General features: G+C 41.5%; 1 pseudogene; it reads left to right on the top strand.

The window, feature by feature from the left end:
• The window catches only part of LOC145140246 (protein HEAT STRESS TOLERANT DWD 1-like), a 93,559-nt pseudogene extending 83,134 nt beyond the window's left edge, over positions 1-10,425 (top strand).
• The last annotated feature ends 3,543 nt before the right edge of the window (positions 10,426-13,968 follow it).

The raw sequence follows: 13,968 nt of genomic DNA, 5'->3' as shown, positions 1-13,968 counted from the left end.
TCCATGTATTAACATAAAACAAGGAAATAAACACATAGCAGATAACAACATCACGATAAAAACATAAAGCATTTCCATTAATACTAATTGTTTTTAATACATGAAAATTTGCCAGAAGGCATACAGTACATGGGAAAACATATAATCTGTCAGCATGACGACCCTATGAGTAGTGTAATCACTTAAACATAAGGTCGATGGTACATACAGTAGCATACATATAAAAGGAAACATGACGATACTAGTAAGTGAGGGAGCGAATCATATTCATGACGTGATGAGTCTAACAGTAATAGCGATATCATATTCCAAAATGTTGCGCTACTAAAGTAGCCATCTCGGTCATTTCTCTAATTACCTCATCCCTTTCTTGTTCCGCTTGCACGGCTCGCGTCTCCATTGCCAACAACTGCTGTCGAAGTGTGGCAATTTCTTCTTCCGAAGAGCGGGTTCCACCAATGGAGTCCCTTGGCGGTATAGGATCGTCCTGATGCACTTCTGTGGTAGGAGGCTCGCCGAGAACTTCTTCAGTGTTCTTATCGTCCTCTTCGTCATCATCAGTCTCGTCAAACTCGTAGTCCATATCTGTATACTCCTCACCCTCAAGGTCAGAGGTTGCCTCGGGTCCTACCACGGGGTCTTCTTCAATCTCTCCGTGAGCCACTAGGTTCTGGTGGAAAAGAATGCCCTGATGCGCTCCATCCATGGTGGCTGCGCGAGAAGCTGGGAGTGAGAAGTGTGTAAAAGGGGTGTATATAAAATTTCAAAATACTCCTATAGTATTTTCATTATTTATGTTTGAATTCCTGAGAAGTTTTGGATATGAGGTAAGCTTCTAGGTCAATTTCCCGCCATAATTACCCCCAAACACATGTTGGTCATATTTTGAATAAATATAGTTGATCAGACTATATTTACCCCAATATAACTACATAACTGCCCGAGTTTAATCACAGTGTTCCATTTCCTCTAGAGACTTTTAATGTTATTGTTTTAATGTATGCACTTTATTCAGAGTGTTTTAGTCTCATTGTATTTATAGTTGCATATCAAGTATGGTTAGATATGCCAGTTCACTATAAACCTGGCTCTGATACTAACCTGTCACACCCCCAAACCAGACGGCGGAAACGTCCGAGGGCTCGTGTGACTATCAATTGAAATGTCATCACAATGAATATACATGAAACATAACACATTCATCACCAAACATTACATATTACAACTGGTATTGTTCACATCAAGTACATTGTCATAGGTTACATAATTCCAAAATATTAATAGTACGATGAGTGACATTACACAAAATAATTCCATACACACTTGAAAGTCCTTCTGCTTAACGATTACCTGAGAATACAAGTTATTTTGAAAATGATCAACATATATAATGTTGGTGAGTTCATAAGCATGTTTGAATAAAAGTCTTTGTATTGTTTGTAAAACCCAAAAAATCCAATATTTTCTGTAAAAAGTCTGAAAAATGATGTGAAAATCGAGTATAAATGCATGTATGTATTTCATAGTAGTAACATGTAGGTATGCCGTTCAATTTTCTTTTCATTCTTTCTGTTGTAAATAGGTGGTATTTGAATAATAGTATTTCCCCAGAAAATCCGATATTTTCTGATTTATAAAAATGTTACGGTCTTTGCATTGTTGTATGATTGGTTTTGTATCAATATGAGATACGAGTTTTTAATTTCCGTATTGTCGTGATGGGAATGGATATCTATATGAGTCGTTATAACCATGCATGATAGTGACTGATTTTCTTGTCTTGGCATTTTTCCAAATGTCGGATTCTCGATCAAGGTTTTGTCACCCTAGACTAGCCTAGTCTAACTGTAGCGAACAGCTCAGGTGTGGGGAAGACACCACCGTATAGATCTATACACAAACTCTCGCTCTCCCTCCAGGAGACTCTAATTATAACTATAAGCTACGGTCATACACTCAGTGATGTCAACCGACACGTCTCACTAGATCCCAATTGTTTCCACAGAATTTGTATAACGTTATATGTATTTAGAAGTTCGAACACTAGATGATGCATGAAATGAAAAGTTAAGGCCCACCAAACATGAAGAAAAGACAACTATGGCCTATTAGACATGTAAGTTATTTCCAGACTTGTTGAGTATGCCATGGATACATTAAAGCCCATTAAGCACATGATGAATTCTTCCAGGCTAAATTAGCATGTAAATGGGCCACTAAGGCCCAATAACATGTAAAGGCTATTTTAGGCCCATTAAGCATGTAATTGGGTCACTGAGGCCCAATAGACATGTGATGAATATATTAGGCCCAATAAACATGTAAATGGATCACGAATGCCCAATAAACATGTATAGCAAATACTAGGCCCAATAATCGCATCGTTGTTGTATTTCGTTTATTTGCTATAGTATAGTTCATTTAGTCGAATCATTTATCCATAGCGTTATAAAAAGTCCAATGTTTTGTTATAATGATATTTTTTTTGTTTGATACGTCAAAATTCCATAATTTGAACCCGTATTTATTAAAAATTACTCTTTAGGTCCCTTAAGAACTAATTTGAACATTTAAAGGCTTATTTTTACATAAAATGTCATTTTGGTCTATTTTAAATTAAAAATAACATTTTAGTCCATAAATTTATAAAAAATTATATTTTCGCCCCAAATGTTTAGTAATTGACGGGTTTGGCCCAAAAATACATGTAATGACATTTTCAGTCCATTTTTGCAGAAAATTACAATTTCAGCCCTTATTTGAATAAAATGACATTTTCGGCCCAATTTTTATAAAATTAACATTTTTGGTCCAAATCTTGAAATAAGTGTCGTTTTCAGCCCCTAATCTCGTGGGTTTTCATTTTTGGCTCGAGTTTCTATTTCATAACATCTTGATCCATAAAATTTATTACTTTTGCAATTTGGGCCCACAAAGCCGTAAGGCCACATTAAGGCCCATAATGCCAAATTTTACACTTTTGGCCCTTTGGAAAATATGATTATTATAAAAACTCATTTTTAAGCTAATATGAACCTTTTGGTCCCTATAAAACCGTAGGTGTCACTTTTGTCTCAATCTTTTGTTTATTTGTCAAAAATGATCCTTATACAAGATTTGTGTTTTGTTTTTCACAACTTAGGTATGTATAACACTTTTAACTTTGTAGTATGGTGACTAGAGTGTTTTAGTTTATGAATCTCACCTATTTTTGTTGAAGTTTCATGGATCCATCGAGTTTTATCACACAAACACAACATAAACCAAGAAAATCACACACAACATGCAATAATACATAGATCTACACATGAACACTTGTATTCTCCCCCAAAAACAAGTAAAAACCAAAAACAAGGGGGTATGAACTCACCTTGCTTGTTTTTTCTCGGTTTGTTGAAGAAAAGAGAGGGGTTTCGGCCCTAACAAGCTTTCCTTGAGTAGATCTTGATCTTATGGGGTTTTCTAAGAGTATGATCACAAAAAAATGTTTAGAAAGAGTGATATAACATAAGAATGAAGTTATTTAACTTGGATGTGTGGTGACTTACCAAAGATTGATGATTTTTGGTGAAGACCTTCTTGAAACAGCTCTAGATCTTCGAAAATTTGGAGAAGAAGGGAGGTTTTCTAGAGAGAGTTTCCTTGAAAGATTTTTGAAAGAATGGAGGTGGTGTGAGGGTGTTTCGGCAGAGAGTGATCAAGAGAGATGAAGAGAGGAGTGATCTTGCATGGAAGCATGAGAGTGCATTAATACATGTTGTATAAAGGCCTTATTATCCCCTAAACAACAATGAGGTGTCATGGATTAGGTTAATTAGCCATTTTCTCTTTTTTTTAACCATGGGCCGAGAATGGGCCTGGTGGAATGAAGAAAATGGTGTTGGGCTTAATTTCTTGGCTTTGATCGAATTTTCTAGGCCCAATATTATTTTTCTGCCCATTGGGCTCATTAGATGGTTCACGGCCCATTTGAATGAAAGAAAGGGAGTTTATGGCCCATTAAGGCCCATTAGGGTTAGAATGAATCATTCTAGGCCCAAATGGTCCAAAATGTTATAGATTTATGAACTGGGTCCATTTAGAATCCAAATAGGGTTTCTAAGCCCAATATAGTTGAATTGAATGCTTATTGGTCCATTAGGCCCAATAAGGAAATCCTAGTCCATAATGAACTTGAACCTGGATCTCTAGGGTATTCAACTCCCCAATTGACTTTCTGAAATGTTTTGCATAGAGTTTTGAATTTCAATTGTAAATCTTGACTAAGTTTGTGGCCATAGAATGATCATAGTGTATGACATCAAGTTAGAGTTACAAGTATTATCATAGATGACGTTTACATGATTACATAATTTCCTGGTAAAAATACCAGTTGTGACATCATCCCCCGGTTAAAGGGAATTTCGTCCCGAAATTCTTTTGAAAACTAGGATTATGAATGAGAGAATAAGTGAGGGTACTTCTGCTTCATTTGGTCTTCGCGTTCCCATGTGAAATCCGGTCCACGTTTAGCATTCCACCGAACCTTCACAATTGGAATGCGACTCTGCTTTGTACACTTCACTTCTCTGTCTAATATCTCGACTGGTTCTTCGAAGAACAAAAGATTCTCGTTAATCTCGATCTCTTCCAACGGAACGACAAGATTTTCATCTGATAGGCACTTTTTCAGATTTGAGACGTGAAACACGGGGTGTACGTTGCTGAGCTCGTCAGGTAGCTGTAGCTTGTAAGCCACTGGACCAATCCGGGCTAGAATCTCGAACGGCCCAATGTATCGCGGGTTTAGTTTTCCTCGTTTCCCAAAGCGAATCATTCCTTTTCCAAGGAGAGACCTTTAATAACACGCGATCCCCGACTTGAAATTCTAATGGCTTTCGTCGCTTGTCAGCATAGCTCTTTTGTCGGTCTCGCGATGCTTGGAGTCGAGCTTTGATTTGGATTATCTTCTCCGTCGTCTCACGAATAATTTCTGGCCCTGTTAAAGTATTGTTCGATGATTGCCCTTTTGTTAGTTGGGTGTCACCCACCTCGGCCCAGTATAGGGGCGATATGCATTTACGTCCGTAAAGAGCCTCGAAAGGAGCAACCTTGATGCTTGTATGATAATTGTTGTTGTATGAGAATTCGATCTGAGGCAAGTAGGCATCCCATGACTTGCCGAAGTCAATCACGCAAGCTCGGAGCATGTCCTCAAGCGTCTGGATGGTACGCTCGCTCTGACTATCCGTCTGTGGGTGATAGGCAGTGCTCATATCTAGCTGTGTTCCCATTGCCTTCTGAAGAGATTGCCAGAATCTTGAAGTGAACCTACTATCTCGATCTGAGATAATAGACACTGGCACTCCATGGAGTCTCACGATCTCTTTGATGTATGTTCTGGTCAGCTTTTCCATTTTGTAGGATTCTTTTATTGGTAGGAAATGAGCGGATTTTGTTAACCTATCGACGATTACCCAGATAGCATCCAATCTGTCTGCTGTCTTTGGTAATTTAGTCACGAAGTCCATAGTTATCCTTTCCCATTTCCACTCGGGTATCGCTGGCTGTTGCAATAATCCCGAGGGCTTTTGGTATGCATGAGGATGCTCAGGTGGAGGGCATGCGACGGAGAACTGGAAGATGGAGAGGATCAAGGGCGAAAACACCCGGTTTGTGCAGGATAGCCGAGGATTATTGACCCGATTCGGCCGGGTATGGGTTCCGATGTCTAGTGGGGTCAGACAGATAGTGATGGAGGAGGCTCATAAGACTCACTTCTCTATTCACCCGGGGGCCACCAAGATGTATCGGGATTTGAGTTTGAGTTACTGGTGGCCATGCATGAAGTGAGAAATCGCTTGGTACATCGAGAGGTGCTTGACCTGTAGGATGGTCAAGGCCGAGCATCAAAGGTTGCATGGCAAGCTGCAGCCCCTGGAGATTCCCATGTGGAAATGGGAATAGATCACGATGGACTTTATTACCAAGTTGTCGAGGACGGCGAAGGGGTTTGACGCTATATGGGTCATTGTGGATCGGTTGACCAAGAGTGCCCATTTCTTGGCCATACGCGAGAGTTCATCAGCCGAGAAGTTGGCCGACATGTACGTCCACGAGATCGTGGCTCGCCATGGGGTTCCGGTCTCCATTGTCACCGACCGAGATGTTAGATTTACCTCTCGTTTCTGGCAGAAGTTCCACGAGGAACTGGGCACGCGATTGCACTTTAGCACAGCATTCCATCCGCAGACCGACAGTCAGAGCGACCGGACCATTCAGACCCTCGAAGATATGTTGAGGGCGTGTGTCATTGACTTCGGTGGGAGCTGGGATTCCCACCTATCCCTTGCAAAGTTCACCTATAACAACAACTATCATTCCAGCATTGGCGCCCCGCCTTTCGAGCTGTTGTATGGGCGGAGATGTCGCACCCCGGTTTGCTGGGGTGAGGTCGGACACAGGGTGATGGGATAGACGGAGGTAGTCTTGCAGACTACCGAGAAGATTTAGCAGATTAGGGAGCGACTGCAGACCGCTCAGAGCCGGCAGAAGAGTTACGCCGACAGACGCCGATCCGAGTTAGAGTTTCAGGTGGGTGATATAGTACTCCTGAAGGTCTCACCCTGGAAGGGTGTGATCTACTTCAGGAAGAGGGGGAAATTGAGTCCTTGTTTCATTGGGTCGTTCAGGATCATTACCAAGGTTGGCAAGGTGACATACAAGCTAGAGCTATCGGATGAGCTTAGTCGGATCCACAACACCTTTCACGTTTCGCAGTTGCGAAAGTGCATTATGGATCAGGAGGCAGTGGTGTCGTTGGATGATATTCAGGTCGATGAGTGCCTGAATTATGTGGAGAGGCCTATGGTCATACCAGAGAGGAAGATGAAAGTTCTGCGGAACAAGGAGATACCTTTGGTAAAGGTACAGTAGGAGCATCGGAGGGGATCTGAGTGGACGTGGGAGCCGGAGGTAGAGATACGGGAGCACTATCCAGAGTTGTTCATCGCAACGGACTTTCAGGATGAAGTCTAGTTCAAGTGGGGGATAATTGTAATGCCCCGATTCTCAGGTATTAATATTATGGCTTTAGTTTTCAAGTTTCAAGGTCTACTCGACGAGTTGGATGCCCTGACTCGTCGAGTAGCAGCGGGTTTGGAACACGTGTTTAAGTGACCAACTCACCGAGTCGGAAGAGTGACTCGACGAGTTGGGACTGGAGGGTGAAACCCTAATTTCTGGGGCTTTGCACCCTATTTAAAGAATCATAAGCCTCCTCCAGCCTCTTTATAGTCCCTTGAGAGCTCAACAAAACCCTAATACGTGTGTGTATGTGCTCCATTGTGTGTTGTAAGCTTTGAAAGAGGATTCTTGGTGAGGAGAGCTTGGGGAAACAAGTAGATTGAAGCAAGGAACTCGTGGGAATCAAGATCTACTTCAGTTGGCATCTTTTGGGAAGGTATTAAGCTGTTATCTTAACCCATTTTATTCTAGATCTCTTTTGGGTGGATTTTAGGGTTTTTCTAGCATAATAAGAAGCCATTCATGGGTATAAGCTAAGATCTGAAGTTGTAACTTCAGATCTGGACTTTTCTTGGACTCTAAGTTTGTAAGCTTGGTTTTTGTCATATTAAGGCTTTAGAGCTTTGCATGCACGTAAAGTTTGCAACTTTACGTGATAAACATGCTTTGGGAAGCTGGATCTGCAATATGGAACCTTAGCATGGCTTAAAAAGCATCTGTATGGATAAAGGACTGAAGGAACTCGGCGAGTTGCATGGTCAACTCGGCGAGTCCGATGAAGATAGTCGTGGGCTCGGCGAGTCAGTTAAATGACTCAGCGAGTTGGCTAGGGTTTTTCCCCAAACCGTAGGAACTCGACGAGTCACTCTAGTGACTCGGTGAGTTGACAATTTATGCAAGGAACTCGGCGAGTAGCTAAGGGTACTCGACGAGTTGAGGTCAACATGGATTGTTGACCTTGACCTTTGAGTTTGACCAGTTGACTTCTGGGGGCATTTGGGAAATTGGAAATTTATAAAATGGTTTGATGGTAACTATAGGTGGTGGAGTTCGTGTCGGTGATCCGAGAGGTTGAGCTTATCTTTCGAGTCGACAGTTGCGAGGTGAGTTATCCTCACTATACTCAAGGGTCTAAGGCACCAAGGCCGGCCCTTTGGATTATTATTTGGTTTTGTTATGTTAGTATGATCTGTTAGATCGGTATCCTAGAGGGTAGGATGATATTATGTGATAAGTGATATGACCTGTTAGTTCGGAATCCTAGAGGGTAGGATAATATTATATGGTATGTGGTATGGTCCGTTAGATCAGTGGTTGTCTATAGACTGTTATGTGATTATCTGTTATATGTGCACATGTTTGTTTGATGGTTGAGGCTTATCTGCTTTGTGCGAAAGCCAATAGACCTGGGCATTTCAACCTGTTGGTTGTGGGCCGTGAGTATTCCATCCCGAGGATGACTGGAATCATAGTATGTGGGCATTCCAACCTGTTGGTTGTGGGCCTGGGGTATTCCATCCCGAGGATGATTGGACCCATAGTATGTTGACATTCCAACCGGATGGTTGAGGGCCTAGGGTATTCCAACCCGATGGTTGACTGGACCCATAGTATGTTGTTTATGATTCTCTTTGTATTAATGGGAGTATGGGTATTTTAGGGGGACTCACTAAGCTTTCGGCCTTACAGTTTCAGTTTATTGTTTCAGGTACATCAGGGGATCGCGGCAAGGCGAAGGCATGATCGTACAGCTCCTCATGTTTTGTTTATGTTTCTAGGAAAACTCTGATATTATACATTTTGAAAACAAAGATGTAATGATTTTAATGGGATGAAATGTTTTTGAAAAGTTCAAATTTGTCTTGAAATTTTAGGTTGTTACACTGTTGTGGCACATTTTGAGGACCACAAACATCCGATAACATCTATCGAGTGGAGTCCACATGAAGCATCTACATTGGCGGTATCATCATCATCAGATAATCAACTCACGTAAGAATTTTTCATCTTTAATAGCTTCAATGCGAATTTAATCTATAACATGTTTGATATTTTAAATAGACCATTGTTTTTAAAATAGAAATTGATGGACATTTTTATAAGAAAAAATAGGTGTAGATAGTAAATTAAAATAGAGATTGATGGACATTTTTGTGAATTTGTTGTTCAGAGTTGCTCTCAGGTTTCCAAATGCTTTTTTTGCATCAAAAGATTATAAGGACAATATTTGAGAAATGTGCAAATAAGCAAATTACCAAATTCAGATAACAAGTCTACAAGGTGAGCTTTGTGGTTGGACCTGCTTTTACATTGGTGTGGTTGTTGTTGCTTTTGGATCCTCTTATTATCACCTCAAACCAAATGATGCTCGCCTTGTTTGGGATCGTTTGCCTGTAAGTTTTACCATTCATCATATTTATCACATTTCGATATATAAATGATTAAATTCTCATGTTTTCTGTACTTTTTTGCTGATAGATACCGTGAAGCTTCTGCTGGGCCACCACCTGTTATTGGGTCGGCTGTGAGAAGTTACACGAGTTGACGCCCCTGAAGTTCTCTACGAAGGTCAATAGATAACTCTACACTTTCAGCATCTTCTAAAGCAGCTGAAACAAACTCCCTTTTCAGCTAATCTAAGTGCAAGACCTTCTGGATGTTTCTTGCACTCTACCTCCACCTGGAATATCAAGAATACAAGGATTCTGAAACCTTTTCTCAAGTCATAGACAATGCTATTCAAGTCCTCTAGATAGTTCACAATTGATTAATCCAAGATCAGGTGTTGAGCTCCTTTCAGCAACTTATAGATCCCACTATGTAAACTAAGAACATGATACAGTGCGAGTGTCAAGGTTTTGGGGTACAATGCCAGATATAGAACATGCTCTCGAGTCGTGTCATGTTTTTTTTCTACTTATGTATTAGTTTTTTGATTTAATAAAAGGGAATCTCTTCTAGAAAGCAAAGTATTGACTAAACCACCTCAATACTCAACCCATTTTACATTGTTTTCATCATATTGTTACATATAACAAGATACACTTTTTGTTATTATAGAATCTTGAAATCAAGAAAATCAATGATGAAAAGAAAGCACCAATGGCAGCACAGTTTGCAAAAGAAGCCATTCTGCGAAGAGTTCACGCTGCTAAAAAAGATGATGACATGCCACCAATTGAAGCCATTATTGCACCATTGTAGGCTGAGCTCAAACTTGCTCGATAAGAGGTATGTGCTACAAAATAATTTTAGAAACTATAAAAATCTCATGCTTCCTTTGGGGTTTTGGTTCTCTTAATGATTGTACTGGAATGTTTATGTGATTGATATGCAGGTGTTACTCTTGGGGCAGGTTTATATGGTATTTTATAATTTGATTAATGATTATGATATTTTATAACTTTCAGCATCTTCTAAAACAGTTGTCGGCCTCTTGCATGGGTCTCAAGAACAGAGAGCCTAAGTGCTCAATATGATTGCATATTATTAGGCAGTTCTGAAAAGACAAAATGGTAATTTAAAACCACTACTTAAAGAAATCAAATTCACCGCCTCCTTGCTTGCAGATGGTATTAATGCATAAAGATTTACACCACCGACCTGCAATGCCAAATTCCCCACGCGCAAAGAAGATCAGGTAACTAACCATATGATATTCTTATTTTTCTTCTCTTGCTCTTCCTTTTTCTTCTAACTTGTTTGTATCCCTTTCCTTGTATGTAGATGGTACATTGGTGTAAGAAACATCCGATCACCCTTTTGGTGGTTGGCCGGTCCTTAAATGGGAAAAATGAGTTAGCCTGGACACATTATTCCACTGTGTAGATTCATGTTAACACTATTATATGCTAACTAGTCAACCTTATCTTTGAATTCTTGAAAATCTCTACTATTGGTAAAATTTATCCACTTGAATAACTTCTAACTTCTAACAATCTGACTACATTTCTTCCATGTTTTGTAGCATTCTTTACTTGTTTATATAACGAGCTACATAGTATAGTAAAAAACATTAACTTTGTTACATTTAATGGTTGAATATTACAAAGTTATCTGCTATCGATACACACTTATGCAAATATTTTCAATGCAGAGCAGGTTTTAATGGAACCCGGAACACCACATGGATCAAATATCATATCTCAAGTGCAGTCCCACATTCTTTGGATGGAGAAAAGGGTAATTTCGCCTTTTACAACTAACATCCAATGTTTGATTCTTCTAATAATTATATTAGCATATTAATTTTTTGACTTTTATTTGATCAGCTCACAAAAATTATCGGAGTAGGGGTTCATTAGTCTTAAAGAATTATGAAAGGCAAGATGCAACTCTAATTAGTTGGAATTTGATGTTTATCATCTTTGTGTATATCTTTTTAGTTTGTATAGCATTACATTGCATAAGGTGTCCCTTAATAGCAATGTAGTATTAGGTTATATAGTTAGGGAAAACCTCTTAATAACAATGTACAATTAGATCCCCTTAATATCAATGTATTACAATTTTTTTGACATGATGTTATTGGATGAAATTGATTGTTTTGGTATATATTTGTTTACATATTTTTGTATTATACGTAAATGAGTATCGTAAAGACACGTCATAAATGCATATCGTAAATGGTTACTGAAGTTTATGATACGCAAATGCGTGTCATCTTCATTTATGACACGCAAATCCGGGTACCATCAGGTTAGGGTTAGAGAGGAGGACGTGGAGAAGACCGCGTTCCGAACTTGTTGTGGACATTACGAGTTCGTGGTGATGCTGTTTGGGCTCACCAGCACGCCAGCAGTGTTTATGGACCTGATGAATCGGGTCTGTAGACCGATGCTCGATCGCTCGGTCATAGTATTCATCGACGATATCTTGGTGTATTCCAAGACCCGAGAGCATGCGAGAGTTATTGGGGTTTTGAGGCGGGAACGGCTTTATGCCAAGTTCTTGAAGTGCGAGTTTTGGTTACGAGAGGTCCAGTTCCTGGGACATCTCATTAACCCGGAGGGGATTTTGGTCGATCCGGCCAAAATTGAGGCGGTTATGCAGTGGGAAGTTCCGAATTCTCCCTCAGACATCAGGAGCTTTTTGGGATTGGCAGGGTACTACCGGAGATTCATAAAGGATTTCTCCAAGATTGCAGTACCCCTAACTCGTCTGACGAGGAAAGGGGTGGATTTCCGATGGGGCCCCGAGCAGCAGAGGGCGTTTGAGACCCTCCGACAGCGACTATGCGAGGCTGCAGTCTTGACTCTCACGGAGGGAGTGGAGGATTTTGTGGTGTTCTGTGATGCATCCATCACTGGACTGAGAGCGGTCCTCATGCAGAGAAGACGGGTGATAGCCTAGCATTGCGGCAGTTGAAGCCGCATAAGACGAGATACCCTACTCATGATCTGGAGTTGGGAGCGGTGGTATTCGCTCTCAAGATTTGGAGACATTACCTCTATGGGGTCCGCTGTACCATCTACACGGACCATAAGAGCTTGAGACACATCATGGATCAGTCGAACCTGAACATGAGACAACACATGTGGCTGGATGTAGTCAAGGACTACGACTGTGAGATCCTTTACCACCCAGGTAAAGCGAACGTGGTGGCGGACGCTCTGAGCCGCAAGTCAGCTGGAGCATCCACTCTAGTGACATGTATGAGGATTTCAGTGGATTTTCCACTTGTGGGCTTGATCAGGGAAGCCCAGGCAGAGGGTATGCGTCGGGAAAATTGGAAGCTGGAGAGGATTAGGGGTGAGAACGCCCGATTTGTTCAGGATAGCCGGGGATTATTGACCCGTTGTGGTCGGGTCTGGGTTCCGATGTCTGGTGGGGCCAGACAGACTGTTTTGGAGGAGGCTCATAAGTCTCGCTTCTCTATTCAACCGGGACCACTAAGATGTACCGGGATCTGCGATTGAGTTACTGGTGGTCGTGCATGAAGCGAGAAATCGCTTTGTATGTTGAGAGGTGCTTGACTTGTAGGATGGTCAAGGCCAAGAACAAGAGGCCGCATGACAAGCTGCAGCCCCTGGAGATTCCCATGTGGAAATGGGAGCAGATCACGATGGACTTCATCACCAAGCTGCTGAGAACGGCGAAGGTGTTCGACGTTATTTGGGTCATCGTGGATCGATCAAGAGTGCTCATTTTCTGCCCATTCGGGAGAGCTCATCAACCGAGAAGCTGGCTGATGTGTATATATGCGAGATTGTTGCTCGTCATGGGGTTTCGATCTCTAACGTCTCAGACCGTGATATTCGTTTTTTGGCAGAAGTTCCACGAGGAACTGGACACACAGCTGCACTTCAGTACAGCCTATCATCCGCAGACGGACGGCCAGAGCAAGCGGACTATACAGACTCTTGAGGACATGTTGAGAGCCTGTGTTATTGACTTTGATAGGAGCTGGGACTCCTACCTACCCCTTGTAGAGTTCTCCTACAACAACAACTTTCACTCCAGTATTGGAGCTCCTCCTTATGAGCTGGTGTATGGACGGAGATGTCGCACCCCAATCTGTTGGGGCGAGGTGGGTTACAGGGTGATGGGACGGACCGAGGTAGTCCTGCAGACTACCGACATGAATCACCAGATTAGACAACAGATGCAGACCGCACAGAGTCGACAGAAGAGCTACGCTGACCGACGCCGATCTGAGTTGGAGTTTCAGGTCGGTGACATGGTACTCCTGAAAGTCTCACCCTGGAAGGGTGTGATCCGCTTCAGGAAGAGGGGGAAATTGGGTCCCCGATACATTGGACCGTTCAGGATCATTGCCAGAGTTGGCAAGGTGACCTATAGGCTAGAGCTACCAGAGGAGCTTAGTCAGATCCACAGTACTTTCCACGTTTCACAGTTACGGAAGTGCTTTCTGGACGAGGAGGCGATAATCCCATTAGATGATATACAGGTCGATGAGCGCCTGAATTATGTAAAGAAGCCGGTAGCTGCTCTAGAGAGGAA

Source organism: Lactuca virosa, chromosome 9 (assembly GCF_052849685.1).
Source record: "Lactuca virosa cultivar CGN04683 chromosome 9, Lactuca_virosa_CGN04683_v6, whole genome shotgun sequence".
Taxonomy (NCBI): domain Eukaryota; kingdom Viridiplantae; phylum Streptophyta; class Magnoliopsida; order Asterales; family Asteraceae; genus Lactuca; species Lactuca virosa.
Note: the sequence above shows the minus strand (reverse complement) of the source record. Positions and strands in the feature narration are given on the sequence as shown.